Source organism: Garra rufa, chromosome 15 (assembly GCF_049309525.1).
Source record: "Garra rufa chromosome 15, GarRuf1.0, whole genome shotgun sequence".
In the NCBI taxonomy this organism is placed as follows: domain Eukaryota; kingdom Metazoa; phylum Chordata; class Actinopteri; order Cypriniformes; family Cyprinidae; genus Garra; species Garra rufa.
Genome location: NC_133375.1, coordinates 30,455,346 through 30,473,462, shown reverse-complemented (window position 1 = coordinate 30,473,462; position 18,117 = coordinate 30,455,346). Strand labels below are relative to the sequence as shown.

Below are 18,117 nucleotides of genomic sequence, written 5' to 3'. Positions count from 1 at the left end.
ACAGGTAATTGACTATTTCATTTTTAAGCTCCGCCCACTTTTGTTATGGTTGCTGACTCAGACAAAGCCGTACATACAGTAGTAATGACCTGGAGATTTCTGTGAATAGTGTGATATTCAGTTAATTCCATTCATGTAGGGTGGTCATACGTTCTTTTTCCCTGTCTTGTCCTGGTCGGGATTTCTAAATTGTCTAAAATTGTCTGAATTTTGGCTTTGTTTTTTTGGTATTTGCATGACCGTTCTCTGTAGATCCCACCTTCTGCGTGGCATAATTGCTACCTGATTTCATGACGAAAATGTACCTGTGGAAACTTTTTTGCAAGATGCGAAATATGTACTAATAAGTACATATCACCGCAATTTCCAACAGAAATTAACTCTAGAGGCGGTAAAACAGTGAGCACTTGTAACCGTTTTTGTATGCAGTTATGATTACAGCTCCATATGTTTTGCTAGCACGAAATTGGACTTAGGATGTGAAATCCTTGAGTACGAATCTCGTGAAAAACATGACTGACGATGAAAGAGGTAAAAGATGAGAGATTAAAAAACAAGCTAAAACGGCATGCTTGCGTTTGCGTTTTTACCTCACATTTGCTTTTGTTCATACTATCAGATAGGTTTAGGTGTAGTGCAGATGGTACGTTATTTTAAAAAGTCACGGAACATTAGAGATATAGCGCCACTTCAAGTTTGAACTGTGGTGAAGCATACAAAACCAACGCCACATAATACATACATGTACAAAACTGTTCTGGGGAAAAAAAAAACAAATACCCTTTTAGCTCCACTAAGTGGACATTTCAGTTGGAAACTGCAGTGATATTTATTTACTGGTACATATTGTCTTGCGAAAAAGTTCCCACAGGTACGTTTTCATCATGAGATCAGGTTGCATAATTGGTTGATTATGTAGCCTACAATGCTTGAGCGCTACGGGTCACTTTGGTACTTTTCAGTCAGAAAGTATAAAAAAACAACATGATAAAGCCAAAACTCAGACATTTTAAGCCATTTAGAAATCCTAGCCAGGAAACGTCTGGGGAAAAGAAGACTTATGGTCACTCTATCTTCAAGTAGTAAAATAGTTTATCTGTCTTTTTCATTAAAGAAATTGTGAAATTATGCAGTAGCATGATTAAAAACTGCAGACGTTGCAGATCAGAACCAGGAAAAATGCTTATCACAGTAAACTGAGAAAAGCCTCATTTAAAAGGGATTGCAACTGATAACATTAGTGTAAGCAGAAGTGCCACTTGTGTTCTCTCTACATACCATAAGCCACACTTTAAGTGAACCAGCTACAACATTTTACCACAAAAAGTATTCTCATAGCTTCATAACATTACGGTTGAACCACTGATGTCACATGGACTATTTTAAAGTCCTTACTACCTTTCTGGGCCTTGAATGTGTCAGTTGCGTTGCTGTTTGTGCGGGGTCAGAATGCTTCATCAAAAATATCTTAATTTGAATTCTGAAGATGAACAAAGGTCTTGAAACGATATGAGGGCGAGTAATACATTTTAGAATTTTATTTTTTTGCTGAACTATCCCTTTAAGGTTGGGCTTAGTGAAAAATCAATCACATTGCATTAAAATCAATTACATTAAAGAAACGGCTTAATATTTTCAGTCAAGTTGTTCCAAATATGACACATTACATTAACCAACCTGATCTCATGATGAAAACATACCTGTGAAAACTTTTTTGCAAGATGTGAAATACGTACCGCCATGTATGTTATGTTACATATTCGATGTGGAATGTCCACTAAGTGGCGCTGAAAGAGTGTTTGTTTTTTCTCCGGAACAGATGAACTTGATGTTGGTTTTGTACGTGTCACCGCAGTTCTGAATTGAAATGTCCGTTGAGTGGCGCTATTACTCTAATGCTCCGTGACGTTTTAAAATAACGTACCATCTGCACTACACCTAAACCTACCTGATAGTATGAACAAAAGTGAGGTAAAAACGCAATCGCAAGCATGCCGTTTTAGCTTGTTTTTCAGTCTTTCATCTTTCATTGCGAGCCATGTTTTTCACAGCATTTGTACACAATAATTCTGCGTCCTGAATCCAACTCTGTGCTGCCTGAGCTACCGAGCAAGCTTGTTACATCCAGAAAGCGAAACATGAAGCTGTAATCATAACTGCGTATGAAAACGATTACAAGTGCTCCGTTTTACCGCCTTTAGCGTTCATTTCTGTTGTAAACTGCAGTGATATGTACTTATTGGTACGTATTTCGTATTCCCACTGGTAGGTTTTCGTCATGAGATCAGGTAGATATCAACACATTTGGCAGATGCTTTTATCTAAAGTGACTTGCATTGCATTTAAGGCATACATTTGATCACTTCTTGCTTTCCCTAGGAATCGAACCTATGACCTTTGAGTTGCTAGTGCCATGTTCTACCATTTTGAGCTATTGCTACACATTCCAAGTCTACAAATACATGCCAGCAATCCCTAATGCACAAAATGATTGACAGGCACAGAGCATATATGATTGGTAAGCTTTCTGAAGTTTTCTAAAACACTTTTTTTTCTGTTTATAGGGCCGTCACAAGAGATTTCACACATCATCTGTTTCAGTGGTAGTAGCATTTTGTGTGAAATTGCTTATAGCAGCTTTAAGTATCGTGAAGGAAAATCAATATCCAGGTTCAGCAACTTTTAATAATCAAAAATATCAAGAGTGAGAATTTTTTCGCTACTTTGGAAGATTCATTTAGTGTATGTGTCACTGACTTGCATTTAAATCAGGAATTTACTGTTTCCATTGGGTTTTATAACACATTTAGTAAAATCTATGAAGAAATTCAATTATGTTTTATTGATCATCAAAACTATCTGGAGGCCCCAGCCTTGAATTTATGAGCTGGGTGTGGACGGGATCCCCCTCCAAGAACATCAAGGTCACTCTGTCTCATCTAGGGCTCTTTCTTCTCATCTTCTCCTTCACCTTTCCCTTCCCCTGATACTCACCTGCAGTCAGCCTCAAATGCTAGATCTGAAACTGAATTTAAAACACCTTGCTATGATTCTCTGTTTGTGTGTGTGTGTGTGTGTGGAAACCTTGAATTTGATTTATATTAGTCTTGCATGATATTTTTGAGCTCAACTGTGTTAAAATTAGCCAAGGTGTTTTTGCATTGTCAAGATAATTTGTTCTGTTTTTAAGTGAATGGAAAAAGTGTTGATGTTGTTAAGTGTCTTGGACTCAGCACAAACACATAAGCCCTTGCGTGGTGCTCGGATAAACTGGTGGGGATGGGCAGGCAGGTTGGGGCAAATACCGGCCTGTGCGTGAAGACTCGTTCACAACTTTCCAACCATAATTGGCTGTGTGTTAATGGCATTTAATCTGTAGGGAGAGAGAGGGAGAGAAAAAAGAATTTGAGAGAGTGTGTGTTTGAGAAAGTGAGACCACACAGAAGCCATAACTTTGATATCAAGTCTTTTATCGCTAAGGACAAAAGCAGTTCCAGTAAAGCTGATATGTAATATGAAAATTAATGGGCCATGTTTTTTCCCTATGCCATTTAAGACACTCTGCGCCCATCGCACTGACCTGCCCGTGCTTGTTCCCTACCTGGCGCTGGCTGGAGGATCTGCTCAATGAGTACTGCAGCCAGCGCTCGGGTTTGATTCATCGCTCAAATGCCCTTGTTGTAAATGAGGTGCGACGTGCATCAGCATAACGTAAATTTAAAGCTTGTAAAATGTATCATTCGCGGGTTGATAAAATAGATCCGCCAGATGGTCGCGGTCATCGCCCTCAGAACTCTGCTTACCAGCTTCCCTTCATGAGTTATTAATTTGCCCGACATTTTAATGCCCAGACTGACGGTACATGTCCACTAAGGTCTGTAATACCTGCAGAAAGAACCGTCTGTCTGTCTATCTATCGTTCTATATATCGTTCTATCTGTCTGTCTATCTATGTATCTATCGTTCTATCGATCATTCTATCTGTCTGTCTATGTATCTATTGTTCTATATATCGTTCTATCTGTCTGTCTATCTATGTATCTATCGTTCTATCGATCATTCTATCTGTCTGTCTATGTATCTATTGTTCTATATATCGTTCTATCGTTCTATCGTTCTATCTGTCTATCTGTCTATCTATCTATCTATCTATCAATGGGCACCAGACCTTTAAAGGGGTCCTATTATGCTCCTTTATAAAGTCTTTATTTTGTTTTAGGGGTGTACTTGAACATGCTGTCATGCTTAGTTGTTCGAAAAACGCATTATTTGTCACATAATTTACATTACAATAGCTTTCTCCCCAGGCTGGCACAAACGGCTTGATTATTTCCGGGTTCTGCCTTCTGAAAAACCAAATGTAATGTGATTGGTCAGAAGTCCACCTGCGTTGTGATTGGCAAACAGCATAGACCGCGTTCCGCCCTGCTGCGCCCCTTCCCAAAGCAGCAAACTAGATTGAAATAATTCTTACGTTTTAAATATGTATATTTTTCTTACAAAAACACATCGGATCGCTAAAGGAGGCTTTTACCGACCGCCCCGGAGCCATGTGAGGCACTTTTTTATTATGGATCGACTTGTTTTGGACTGATGGAGAAAAACACTTGTTCAGTTCTAAAGCTTGCGAGAGCTAGGATTATTTTAAATGTAACTCTGAATGCATTCGTCTGAAAGAAGGAAGTCATATACACCTAGGATGCATGAAGGGTAAGTAAATTAAACGCTATTGTTGGTCCTATCGTCAACCTGCGAGATCGCAGGTACATGCTATTGTCATTATTGTGCTAATGTATTTATTATTTGCATGCCCGAAACCATAAGGCTAGTGAAGCTATCTACACTGTATGATGAATGAATGTCTTACCACACACTGCACATCTATGGCGCGACTCCGACGCGTCCACAGATGGTCACTAGTCAATATTAGTGTTTACATCAGCCGCAACTCTGCGTGTGTTTGAACCCTATATAACGCACGCCAATGGCACGGCTCCAGCTAATGAATTGAATTTCTGTAGGCGGGATACCACGTTGTGACATCATTGCGTAATCTTTTACTTTTAAATCGGTTTGAACAATCAGGATAAGCGCAAGTAATTACCATTTTGAATAGCCGCTATACCCACAATCTCTGTGCACTGTGTAAACAATGAGTGTTGTATACATGCGACAGATCACTTCCGGCGTTTGCGCATACTACGCCAGAGCGCGTTCACATGTAACGAGTCGGATGCTGAGCTCGTGCTCAGGAGAGATGGACGTGGTGGTGTATCAGAGGTAAAAATGATATAAATACTGTTCAGTTTCTCACAAAAACCGATCGTTTCGTGTCAATGTATCGTCACGAGTCACAGGGTGTAATTTGGATTTGTCTGTGCATGTTTTTTTTTTTTTACTTTTAAAGGTCTGGTGCCCATCCACTCCCATTATATGGCTGACAGACTGCACTGGTTTTAGCTAAAAAATCTTTGTGTTCTGCTGAAAAAACAAAGTCACCTAGATCTTGGATGCCCTGGGGGTAAGCAGATAAACATCACATTTAAATTTTGGGGTGAACTATCCCTTTAACACTCATGCACGTGAGCTGCCTGCAGCAGACTCAGCATTGGATCAGCGACTTTTCTCAGTTTTCTGCATTAAGGTAAGGGTGTCATCATGATCAATTCCTTGTTGATTAAAGTTAAAATGGTGCATCATTCAGATTTGCCTTCAGTAAACATGAAAGAATAAAAAAACACCGACACGTGTAGGAGAAAAATAGCGTTAGCTGCCTGTTAGCCAATCAGTTTTGATAGTTTTTTTTTTAATCTATCAACTTTGTGTTATTGAGTTCTAGTTACTGTGTTGAAGTCATGATGGTGATAAAACGTAATAAAATATGTTTGTAGGGGTAGGGGTGGGGGTGGTGGTGTGTGTGTGTGTGTGTGGGGGGGGGGGGTTAGTTTGTATCTATCTATCTATCTGTCTGTCTGTCTGTCTATCTGTCTATCTATCATTCTTTCTATCGTTCTGTCTGTCTGATTGTTCCATCCATCTATCCATATATTGTTCTATCTTTCGTTCTGTCTGCCTGTCTATCATTCTGTCTATCTATCATTCTCTCTGTCTACAGTATCTATCGTTCTATATGTCTGTCTATCATTGTTCTATTTATCGTTCTGTCTCATTCTATCTATCATTCTATCTATCATTCTATCTGTCTATCATTCAATCGATCGTTCATCTATCTATTGTTCTATCTTTCTGTCTATATATCTGTCTGTCTATCGTTCTCTGTCTGTCTGTCTATCATTCTATCTATCATTCTATCTGCCTGTCTATCTATTGTTCAATCGATCGTTCATCTATCTATCTATCTATCTATCTATCTATCTATCTATCTATCTATCTATCTATCTATCTATCTATCTATCTATCTATCTATCTATCTATCTATCTATCTATCTATCTATCTATCTATCTATCTATCTATCTGTCTATATATCTGTCTATATATCTGTCTGTCTGTCTCTGTCTGTCGTTCTAACTATCATTCTATCTGCCAGTCTATCTATCTATCGTTCAATCGATCATTTATCTATTGTTCTATCTTTGTCTATCGTTCTCTGTCTGTCTGTCTGTCTGTCTGTCTATCTGTCTATCTGTCTATCTATCTATCTATCTATCTATCTATCTATCTATCTATCTATCTATCTATCTATCTATCTATCTATCTATCTATCTATCTATCTATCTATCGTTCTGTAAGTCTATCTATCCATCCATCAATCTATCGCATTCTTTATATCTATTTGTTTTATTCCTTCTATCTTTAGCTCTTTCTATCCATCTGTCACTCTTTCTAACCATGTGTCATGCTACCATTTTGTCCCTCTGTTTGTCAGTCTGTTAAGAAATAAACCTTTAAACTTTGAAAGTTTTTTTCCATCTTTCAAAAGAGAGATGAATATCTTTGAATGAATATTTTTTTTTATTCTACTTCTTTATATTTTAATTCTGCATCATGTACTACCTAAATTCAAATTCAAGCATTAGTTGTATTTTATAAAATAAACCTTTCATGCAAAACAAAATCTGGTCACGCTAAAACCTCTACTATGTTATAATAAAAAAAAACTGTTGTATATATTATATGTTGCTTGTAAATGCATCATATGTCAATTGTATGTTTTGCAGTATCATATGTAGCGTGATTGTTATTTTGTTTTGCCGTCAATGATGAAAGATTCCATTTGGCAGCAAAATGTGTAGTTTGGAGAATCTTAAATTATAAAGTTACATATTACTATATTCAGATTTAAAAAGCAGTTTGCATGTTTTCTGTTTTTATTGTACCTATATTGTGGCTAGGTTAACAGTGTGTATTGAAAGAAACAATAAACCATACATAAGACACTCCCACTATAGTATATTTTAACAGAAACACTGCCAAAGCCACAGACCTTTCACATGTTATGCAGCATTGAATAGATTTCTTCCATACCAGTGCACACATACTTCTGCAAGGCACAACTAAACTTCTCAAATTCAGCCTCCGGTGTGAATTACCATGGCTCTTAAGCAGGAATTGATCCAGAGCAAAACATGACCAAACCTAAAGAGCAACCATATTCTTTCATTCATCTTAAACACATTTGACGAAATATAGCTTTTAAATGAGGCCCTGAGCTCTTGCTCAACTGCTGTGCTCAGACTCCAAAAGTTCTTTAGTTTCCAAAAAAAAAAAAAAAAAAAAATTGTCAGTGTCATGTGTAAGATCTCAAATCTCAGAGCTCGTTCTCAGATCTTTCCTTCGTTCCTTACAAAATGCACGCTGACTTAAGAAGACAAACCTATTTCTAGCTTATAATCATTGTCCCCAAGTATAAAATACCTGCTGCATGAAAAATAAGTACTTTCTCTCTTTCTGAACAAAAATCAAATCTCATTTCTGTCACTGTCCTTTTGTGTAACAAGAGCCATTCAGAGTATTCAGAGATCTCTGTACTCAAGTTAATACATGCTGAAAATAGTTGTCAGGACAGAATAATGAGCTATTTTACACTTATCAGTGGCTCCATTACCATTACTATACGTGTCCTGTATGTGTATGTATAGAAAGAAAGTATTTACAGTTTATGTCCAGGGGCCTCATTTATAAAGACTTGCGTAAAAACCATCCTTGATTTTATCTAAGAACTTTTCTGATTTGATCGTAAGAGCGAAAACGAACGAACCAGGAAATCCATGCGTACGCCAGTCATTCGGTTATAAATCACAAATGATCGTGGAATTGTGTGCAGCTGAATGTTCCACCGTCGAAACGCCCCTACTTAATTAATTAACATATAAAATGAGCTCATTCCTAAAGCAAAAACTCTGACAATGGCAAGTAAAAAGGAGCGCAAGAAATCAAATTATAGTGAGGCTGAACTATCTGCAATACCAGGCATTACCACAAGGAAACGGTCGTACGCCAAGCTGGAATCTGACGTGGAGATGAGTACTTTTCCACGTCAAAGACGGTTTTTATAAATCTGTACTTTGACGTGGATTTGATCGTCCGAACACTCTAAGATCAAATCAGTGCGTAAGAAAGTTTTATAAATGAGGCCCCAGGACTATTCATTCATTGTGACTCCTGGCTAGTCCCAAGATCAGTAATTATTTGCTCATATTGCTCTTATTGACTGTCCTTTGTTGCTCATGTGGTTGCACAACAAAAGGAAATATAAATGAAAAACACTAAATCTGAACTAGAACCTGAAAGCTGTCATGCATTAACAATGACCTCTTTAAATGGAACATCGGATGCAAAATACACTTTTAGAAGGGGGTTTGCCTATAAATGTGTCTTGGCAGTATGTGAACACAACCACCTTGATATGATAAAATCCATTCACTCATATTGCTCAAGCCCCGTTCATGGCCACTGATGGACTGTCCCTTATTAGCTAGTTGTAAGCTGTCCTCCATTTTCTACATGCTCGAGCAGCTGTAGTGACAACAATGTCTCATAAGCAATGCAGGTGTTTTGTAGTTAGATGTAAAAGTGAACATAAGAGTCTTCTCACAGTATGTTAGTTTTGTTTTTGATGGTAACACGCCACCGAAAAAAGCAGAAGAGAAGGGTGAGGTGAGCAGTAGCTCATCAGCATTTAAAAAGACATGCACCAAAACGGATTACTGTAAACAGAGCAGTTTTTGACTAGGTAAAAAGGGTGTTTTACATGACCGTTGAATATTTTTTACCCAAAGTATTTTGCAGATTTTTTCATAAAGACCCTAAAGTATTGATTTACAGTTTTGATTAGAGTTCTCTTAAAAAAGTCACAGGTTTTGATTTTGACATACAATACAACACAATGCCTAATGCTTGTTGTTTTCTGGTAACAGTACCAACGTAAATAATGACATATTCATTGAGCTATAACCACAAGTGTTCTTATCGTATTAGAAAATTATATAATACATGTACATGCATTTGTATTTCATTCAGTTTTCCTTAAATTCAAATATGAATGTCGATTATTCTGCTTTCTTTGCTACTTCAATTCATATTTAAGAGTTAAAAGGATTTGTCATTCAATTCTGAATAGAACACATTGTCCTTTTGGCTGTAGAGTATGGTAGTTGTTCGTTTTTCTTTTATACCCTTTCATTTTCAGGTTTTATTGTGTGATGAATCAGCTCTACAATATTTGCATGCAGTGCAAGTGAAGGCCACACTGTGCATACATCCCTCTCGTTTTCCCTCTTTTTTCTTTGTCCTTGTTTGTGCCCAAGTCCACAGAGACCAGTCTAACCAATTACTCAAACACAGTTCAACCAATAATCACTCTAATTAAAACACAAACTTGCACTCACTTAGGGGTCCAAGGTAGTGTGATAAACATTTGATTTTCTAATTAATTTGTGAATCATTAATTCAACTATGTTTATACGTATTTTCTCTATTGTATGACCAAAGCGACGTGGACTACTTTAATGATACTTTTGCATCTTTTTGTGGTTTTAAACCCTCAGCACCAAATCTCATTTTGTTTTACAGATGAAAGAAGCTCACACAAGTTTTGTAATATGATGATGAAAAATTGCATTTGCATTTTTTCCCCTTTAAATTCTGTGCCAAGTTAGCTCAATATTATTTGATTGAAAAATTATATGATTGTATCTGTAATAGATAATTTTCTCTGCATCTTGCATACGTGTTTGACTTGCTTCGGTTTGATGCTCCCTTACCCCCTAATAAGCCACCTGCAATCAAGCTCAATTCAGTCGTTTGCTCAGGTGAAGAAAATGGCAGCTGGGGAGATGGAGTTCGCTGCGCTTTTACTCTCACCTCTCTGATAAACACGCTACAGAGTCGCCCTGCCCCCTGGTTCCCTTTATGGCTCCTAATAAAGCCGCTGACACAAATGGCACCATTATCATCTCCTCCTACCTGCACCCTGAATAATGTGCAAACTAGAGTCAGCACAGCAACTAAAAATAACTTGCTCGCATCTAACCACAGCCTCCATTTCTAACACGGGTTAAAGTGGAGGTAGAAAAACCAAAGTTAAGGCTCATCATCTTTCCCTATTTGTCTCTTTATATAATGACATTATATAAATGAAATGTTATAATATATAATCTAACATAATAGATATGTGCACAAGCTACAGGCAGACAGCAAAAATGCAGTAAGCAGGACTAATATGACTAATTCATAATGGTTTTATGAAATTCCTAAGTAACTGCTTATTCTGATGTATTTACATAACATTTATTTGATTTCATATATATATATATATATATATATATATATATATATATATATATATACACATACACACAGTATCTCACAAAAGTGAGTATACCCCTCACATTTCAGCAACCATTTTAGTAAATCTTCTCAAGGGACAATACTATAGAAATAAAACTTGGATATATTTTAGAGTAGTCAATGTGCAGCTTGTATAGCAGTATAGATTTACTGTCCTCTGAAAATAACTCAACATACAGCCATTATTGTCAAAATAGCTGGCAACAAAAGTGAGTACACCCTAAGTGATAACAGCAGTATGTTGTTTAACCAAGCAAAGCCACATGTCCTATTTATCATTTTTATGTTTTTGTCTGCTTGACAGGACCATACAAAGTTGTGTATCTTTTATTAGAGCAGTTAAAATTCTCTCATACTGACCACTGGATGTTCAACATGGCATCTCATGGCAAAAAACTCTCTGAGGATTTGAGAATTAGAATTGTTGGTCTCCACAAAGATGGCCAAGGCTATTAAAGGTTTAGTAACACCCTGAAACATAGGTAAACTACAGGGGTCAGGGTCATACAGGGGTTTTCCAAGATGAGTTCCATTCGGAACAGGCCTTGCAAGGGTGGATCAACGAAGTGCTGCCAGCATTGCTTTAAAGCTTGCAGAAGTAGAAGGTCAGCTTGTCAGTGCTCAGACGCACACTGCAACAAGTCGGTTTGCATAGGTGTCGTCCCAGAAAGAAGCCTTATATGATCTGGCTCACAAGAAAGCCTGCAAACAGTTTGCTGAAGACAACCTGTCCAAGAGCATGTATTACTGGAACCATGTCTTGTGGTCTGAAGACACAATTAGATAAACTTGTTTGGCTGAGATGGTGTCCAGCATGTGTGGCGATGCCCTGGTGAGGAATACCAAGAAAACACACCACCAAGATGACAACTCCCTTGCTAAGGAAGCTGAAGGTGATGGGGTGGCCTCAGACCTGAACCCTATTAAGTATATTAAGGCATCCTCAAGCGTAAGGTGGAGAAGCACCATGTGTCTAACGTCTAGCAGCTCTGTGAGGAGTGGAAGAGGATCCCAGCAACAACCTGTGCAGCTCTGGCCAATTCCATGCCCAGGATGATTAAGGCAGTGCCAGATAACAATGGTGCTAACACAATATATTGATACTTTGGACAAGTTCACTTAGGGTGTACTCACTTTTGTTGCCAGCTATTTTGACAAATATGGCTGTATGTTGAGTAATTCTCAGGGGACAATACTTCTATACTGCTATACAAGCTGCACATTGACTACTCTAAAATATATCCAAGTTTCATTTCTATAGTATTGTCCCTGAAATGTGAGGGGTGTACTCACTTTTGTGACATACTGTGTATATATATATATATATATATATATATATATATATATTTTTTTTTTTTTTATATATTGATGGAAATATTGAGAAAATTGTCTTTAAAAGTTGTCCAAATAAAGTTCTTACTATTACTATTTTAAAAAATTAAGTTTTAATATATTTACGGTAGGAAATGTTCAAAATATCTTCATGAAACATGATCTTTACTTAATATCCTAATGATTTTTGGCATGAAAGAAAAATTTATAATTTTGACCCATAAAATGTATTGTTGGCTATTGCTAAAAATATAACGTATGATTGGTTTTGTGGTCCAGAGTCACATATAGCTTCAGGTCATGAAATTAAAGGAATAGGTTACCCAAAAATGACAATTTGCTGAAAAAACACAATAATCCACAACATGACTCCAATTTCTTATGAAGCAAATAGCTGCATGTTTGTAAGAAACAATCTTACAAATCTATTATTAAGGCATTTTAACTTTAAACTGTCACTTCTGGATAAAATAGAAGTCTATACTAACGCTTCCACTGAAAAAGTTCATCCCTGTCGTCATCTAACGTCAAAATCCACCAACATATTTGCTTCAGAATGGTTTTGCACTCTTTTCGCATGTAAACGGTGCTTGGTCTGTGCATATTTGTCTCCTAAATCAGATGAGAACGTTTTTACTGGCAAAAACAATAGTTTGTAGTTAAAAACATCTTGGTGATGGCCTAGTTTATTACAAACATGCAGCTTTTTGCTTCACAAGATGTTAATTGATGGACTGGAGTCTTGTGGATTGTGATGTTTTTATCAGCCCATTTACTGCAGAGGATCCATTGTTGAGCAAGTGATGTAAAGCTAAATTTGTCCAAATCTGTTTCGATGAAGAAGCAAACTCATCTACATCTTGGATATCTTAGGGTGAGCTAATTTTCAGCAAATTTTCATTTTTGGGTTACCCGTTCCTTAAACCAAATAAAAAGCAACATTACAAGCTATGCGAACCACATGGCCAGAGTTTTTAAAATCACATTCAGTACTAAATGTTTTTTCTATAATGAATACTGTTTTTGGTTTTCATCCTACAATATTGGTTTTGGCATTTTCTTATTTGCTTTGAGTATTGAGTGCTTTTGGCTTAGGTTTTTGTTGTTTTGTTTTGTTTTGTATTTTCTTTATCTTCAACTGTCATTTTCTTGAGCAGGGTTGTGTCATGAAACACTTTGGAGTTTCACATCAAAGGACGCTTGTGGAGTGTGTGTCATCCAGACTGGAAAAGCAGTGCATAATTAAGAGTGCTCATGGGAAAAGGAGAGCAAATTAATCACTGAGAGACTTATCAGCCTTAGGGCACACAGAGGCACTGACGTGTTCCTACATCTTTCCTCCTTTAACACTCACACAGCATGGGCTGCCGGAATTGTGTTAACCAAGAACAACTAAGCAACTAAACAAGTGTATTCAGCAAGGTAAAGTTATCCTTGTTTATCTACAAACTACCACTTAGTTGCAATTCTCAAATTGAGTACTGAGGGAGGGAAGGAGATCTGAGCTAGAAATTGACAATTAGTAGATAACCACCTATGGACCAGTGTTAAAGAAAAATCCTGTCATTAATTACTCACTACCCCCATGTTGTTCCAAACCCATAAGACCTTTGTTCGTCTTCGGAACTCAAATTAAGATATTTTTGATGAAATCCAAGAGCTTTCTGACCCTGCATAGACAACAACACAACTGACATGTTCAAGGCCAATAAGGGTACCAAGAACATTGACAAAAGCGTCCATGGTTCAATCGTAATTTTAATGAAGCTATGCTAATACTTTTTGTGTACTTTATTTAACAATTCTTCTCCTCTGTGTCAGCCTAGCGCCATTTTTGGACAGTATCACAACACATTTTAAGTCAGCAACTTGTGTTGTTTACATGAGAGGAAAGCATGCGCATGCGTTGTGATACTCTCCAAAATAAAGTCATTATTTTTACTTTTTTTGCACACAAAAGTATTCTCGTAGCTTCATTAAATTATGATTGAACCATTGATGTCAAATGGACTATTTTGTCAATGTTCTTGGTACCTTACTGGGCCTTGAACGTGGTGGTATCTTGCTGTCTATGGAGAGTCAGACAGCTCAAAATATCTTCATCTGTGTTCCTAAGACAAACGGTCTTATGGTCTTATGGGACAACATGAGGGCGAGTAATAAATGTTAGAATTTTTTTTTTGGCGAACCCTTTTATTTAATTGACGAACCATTTTCACCAATATATTTATGTCAACAAAAAAATTTTCATAGACGAAAACGAGACGATAATGAAATAAAAACAATGTCGAAAATGATGGAAATCTGTTGACATTTTTGTCAATTAATAAAAATGAGGCGACATTGCTAGGGAGGGATGATTGGGAAGGGATCCAGTCAGAAAGAATCTCCTGGAAGGCAGGGTAGATGCTAACATTTGAACTGTAACACTAATCAAAAGTTTGCATACACTTGCTGCACATCTCATAAAATGCAAAAAAAAATCTAAGCATCTGGAAAGTAAGAGAAGAGCAAACATGGATACACTGTAACCGATTTTTGTAATTTGAACAGTATTTTACTGTAATATCTACAGTAAGATACTGTAAAATGTATATACAGTATTTTACTGTAAACTGCAAAGGATTATGGGAAAATATATGATCACTACTGTAATTCTCCACTACTGTAAATCCGTTTACAGTAGTGAACTTGCCCGCGAAAAATTGACCAATGGCAAGGGAGATTTTTTTTTTCTCCTGTTGAGAGGAAGTGGCGGTAAAAAGGACAAAAGAGAAATGTTGCATCAATAACTCGACAAAAAGGTTAGTATATTATTTCTGTTTTATGAAAAACTGAACAATTTTAATTTGTTTTCACTTGTTAACAGCAAACTAACAATATTCATCGTGTTTTTCATGTCGGTAGCCTTTTTTTTCTGACTGGCGGCCGGGGCGCCGCCATAACGGTGAAAACATGGACTGGTGAGTAAATTAAGGTGACCTATATTAGTCGAAATAAACTTTATTTAAACTGAGAAACACGTTTGTATATTCGGCTGCCCTTTAATGCAAGTTAGTTCGTCTGACGAGCCCTTACTCAAGCTTAACAGCAAACTGAGGTGAAATACTGAGGTAAAGTGCGTTAAGCAACACCACTGTTTCTGTGGAGATTTTAAACTGTATTTTCAAGCCCTTCTTTTGCTTGTCATTTTCAAGTTTCTGGTCTGGATGTCGTCTGTAACGTCGGAGCGCGGAGGTGTATTTTGGATCTTCTTCTGTGAATGACTGCCATAGTATCGACGATAATGAACTGGTAAGCTAATAATGTCAGTAAGCCGAAGTTGACAAACTTAACGTTAGTCACAGAGCAGCATAATATCTTTTAAACGCTGCCTCTTTATAGCTGGCAAGGTAATTCTCTTCAAATGATGTTTAAGTAAGAAATGTGTGTATGAATGTCGTATGTAACTTTATAGACGGTCCCTTCAGTGACAGACGTGACATAAACAGCGCGCTAACATGAAACACTGAGGTAAAACTGAACACCGCGGTTAACTGCATCTTTTGTGTTTTATTTTCAAGTTTGTGGTCTCGTGGTCATGTCGTCTGCATCGGAGGTGTATTAGAGTCTTTTCTGGTGATTGCCGTCGTCGCGGTGCAAACAACAGGTGAGCTTCCCCTTTCATCAATTTAACTAAGTTAATGTTAACGTTACTAAATTAGCCAAATTAGCCACAGGCTGCTGTTCTCCACTGACTTGCAGAACAGGTTAACCTTTTAAAGAGAGTAACGGGCTAGCAATATATTAATATAACAAGTTTTGCTAATAAATATTATAAATGTTTATTTTATTAAAAATGTAGATTTTATTACTGTACAGTAGTTGTCTTTTCTGATCATAAACTATAGTAACACTAAAAGGGTGTTGTGACACTGTCTGTTACAGGAGATTTCTCCAAGCACTAACTGGATGCTGACCATCAGGGGCAGAATCATCATACAGCCAGCTGTCCATTTTACAGACATGCAGAATCAGGTAACCCAAAACATTTTTGTTTTACATTGCATTTACATTCATGCATTTTTCAGATGCTTTTATCCTAAGCAAGTTATATTGTATTTAAAGTACACATTTGAAAGGTATTTATTTCCGGGGAATGTTTTTTATTACCATGTCTTGTCACATCAAGATTGAGTTTGCATGCACATTAAAATTATTTCTATTAAACCAGCATTTAAACAGCAAAATGCAGCTGCTTCAGGTATCTTTAACTTACTGTAACCTTTAAATTCATAATAGCAATCTTACCGTCTGTCAATTTACATTATTGTTACTGTAAAGCAACAATTAGAGATTTTTAATCATAGTAGGCTTATTATATGCACAGACTTTCTAGGAAACACACGTTTAGAATGTTTATATGAACAGATTGGTTAGCATTTAGCATGGTCTGTGGCAGACTTTTGAGTGTCAGGGCAACAAAATTCAATAAACAAGAATGTAATATTAAGTGATTTAAATCATGAAGAAAGTATTGTCTTTTTGCTCCATTTAGTAAAAACGGTTCTTAACAAAGCCATGTTGTGCATCTCTGCACACAGCAGTGTTTCATTACTGAATGAATTTACCTTTTTTAAACACCTAGAATCAGTGACTTACTGACCCATTCATAAAATTCTTTATAAAAAATTTCAAGAAAAAGTTTCTTCAGTTTTTTTTCTTACTACTGCGTTCGTATGTAGTATATCATTTTTTTTTAAATGCATACAGCACCAAGTTTGACAGTTGAGGCAAATTCTTTAAATACTGTTTTTCTTGTGCTTGCAGGTTTGTTCAGACAGTCAACCTTTGTGGCAGCAAATGCATTGACAGTCACAGATCAGATGGACTTCTGGAAAGAGGGTGCAAACAGCAAGCATCAGCCTGAATCCCATTCTGCCGTTTCTCATCAGAGAGCTTGTCAACTTTGACTCAAAACTACTAAAATTTAACACAACACAAACACATTTTTACTGTATGATTTTATTTTATTTACACTAACAGACAAAGCTTTTGAACAGTAAGATTTTAAATGTTTTTAAAGAAGGTCTCTTCTGCTCACTAAGCCTGCATTCATTTGATCCAAAGTACAGCAAACACAGTACACTTTTGAACCATTTTTATTATTTAAAATAACTGTTTTCTTTTTGAATATATTTTAAAATGTAATTTATTGCTGTGATCAAACCTTAATTTTTAGCATCATTACTGCAGTCACATGATCCTTCAGAAATCATTCTAATAATTTGATTTTCTGCTCAAAAACTATTATTATGATGTTGCTGAAATTATTATAATGCTAAAATAATTTTTTTTTTCAGGTTTCTTTGATGAATAGAAAGTTCAGATAAACAGCATTTATCTGAAACAGAAATAGTTTGTAACATTATGAATGTCTTTATTATCACTTTTGATCAATTTAAATCATCCTTGCTAAATAATATCTTTCTATTCATCAAAGAATCCTGAAAAATCTAAAAATTAAATAATGTTTATCAGCATACTAGAATGATTTCTGAAGGATCATGTGATACTGAAGACGAGTAATGATGCTGAAAATTCAGCTTTGATCAAAGGAATAAATTAAATTTGGATCAAATTAATGCAGGCTTGGTAAGCAGAAGAGAATTCTTTAAAAAAATCTTAGTGTTCAAAAACTTATGACTGGTAGTGTACTTACTTATTTTTGCTTTTCAGTATGTGTATGTTTGCCATGATACAAAGTCTCTGTACTTTTAAAAAGAAAATGTTCAACAATTAAAAAGAATATTATCAGAACTAATGCTTATGAGTTATTGTGATTTTTATGGGGTTGGGGTGGTAAAAATCTTGAATTACAGTGCTGTAGGTTAATTGGATTGTTTTTACAGGTAAAAAATGTTTAAAATAAATGAAAATAAACTCTATAGTACTGATACTGTAATTGAAAATACAGTAAAAATACTGTAATTGAA

The 18,117-nt window shown here is 36.3% G+C and overlaps 1 long non-coding RNA gene across 1 annotated transcript; it reads left to right on the top strand.

Annotated features, from left to right (window-relative positions):
• The first annotated feature begins 14,677 nt into the window (after positions 1–14,677).
• On the top strand, positions 14,678–17,034 carry LOC141286483 (uncharacterized). The gene is made up of 4 exons (XR_012339265.1): positions 14,678–15,436; positions 15,706–15,791; positions 16,070–16,159; positions 16,952–17,034. It is a non-coding gene; the product is annotated as an uncharacterized lncRNA (long non-coding RNA).
• The last annotated feature ends 1,083 nt before the right edge of the window (positions 17,035–18,117 follow it).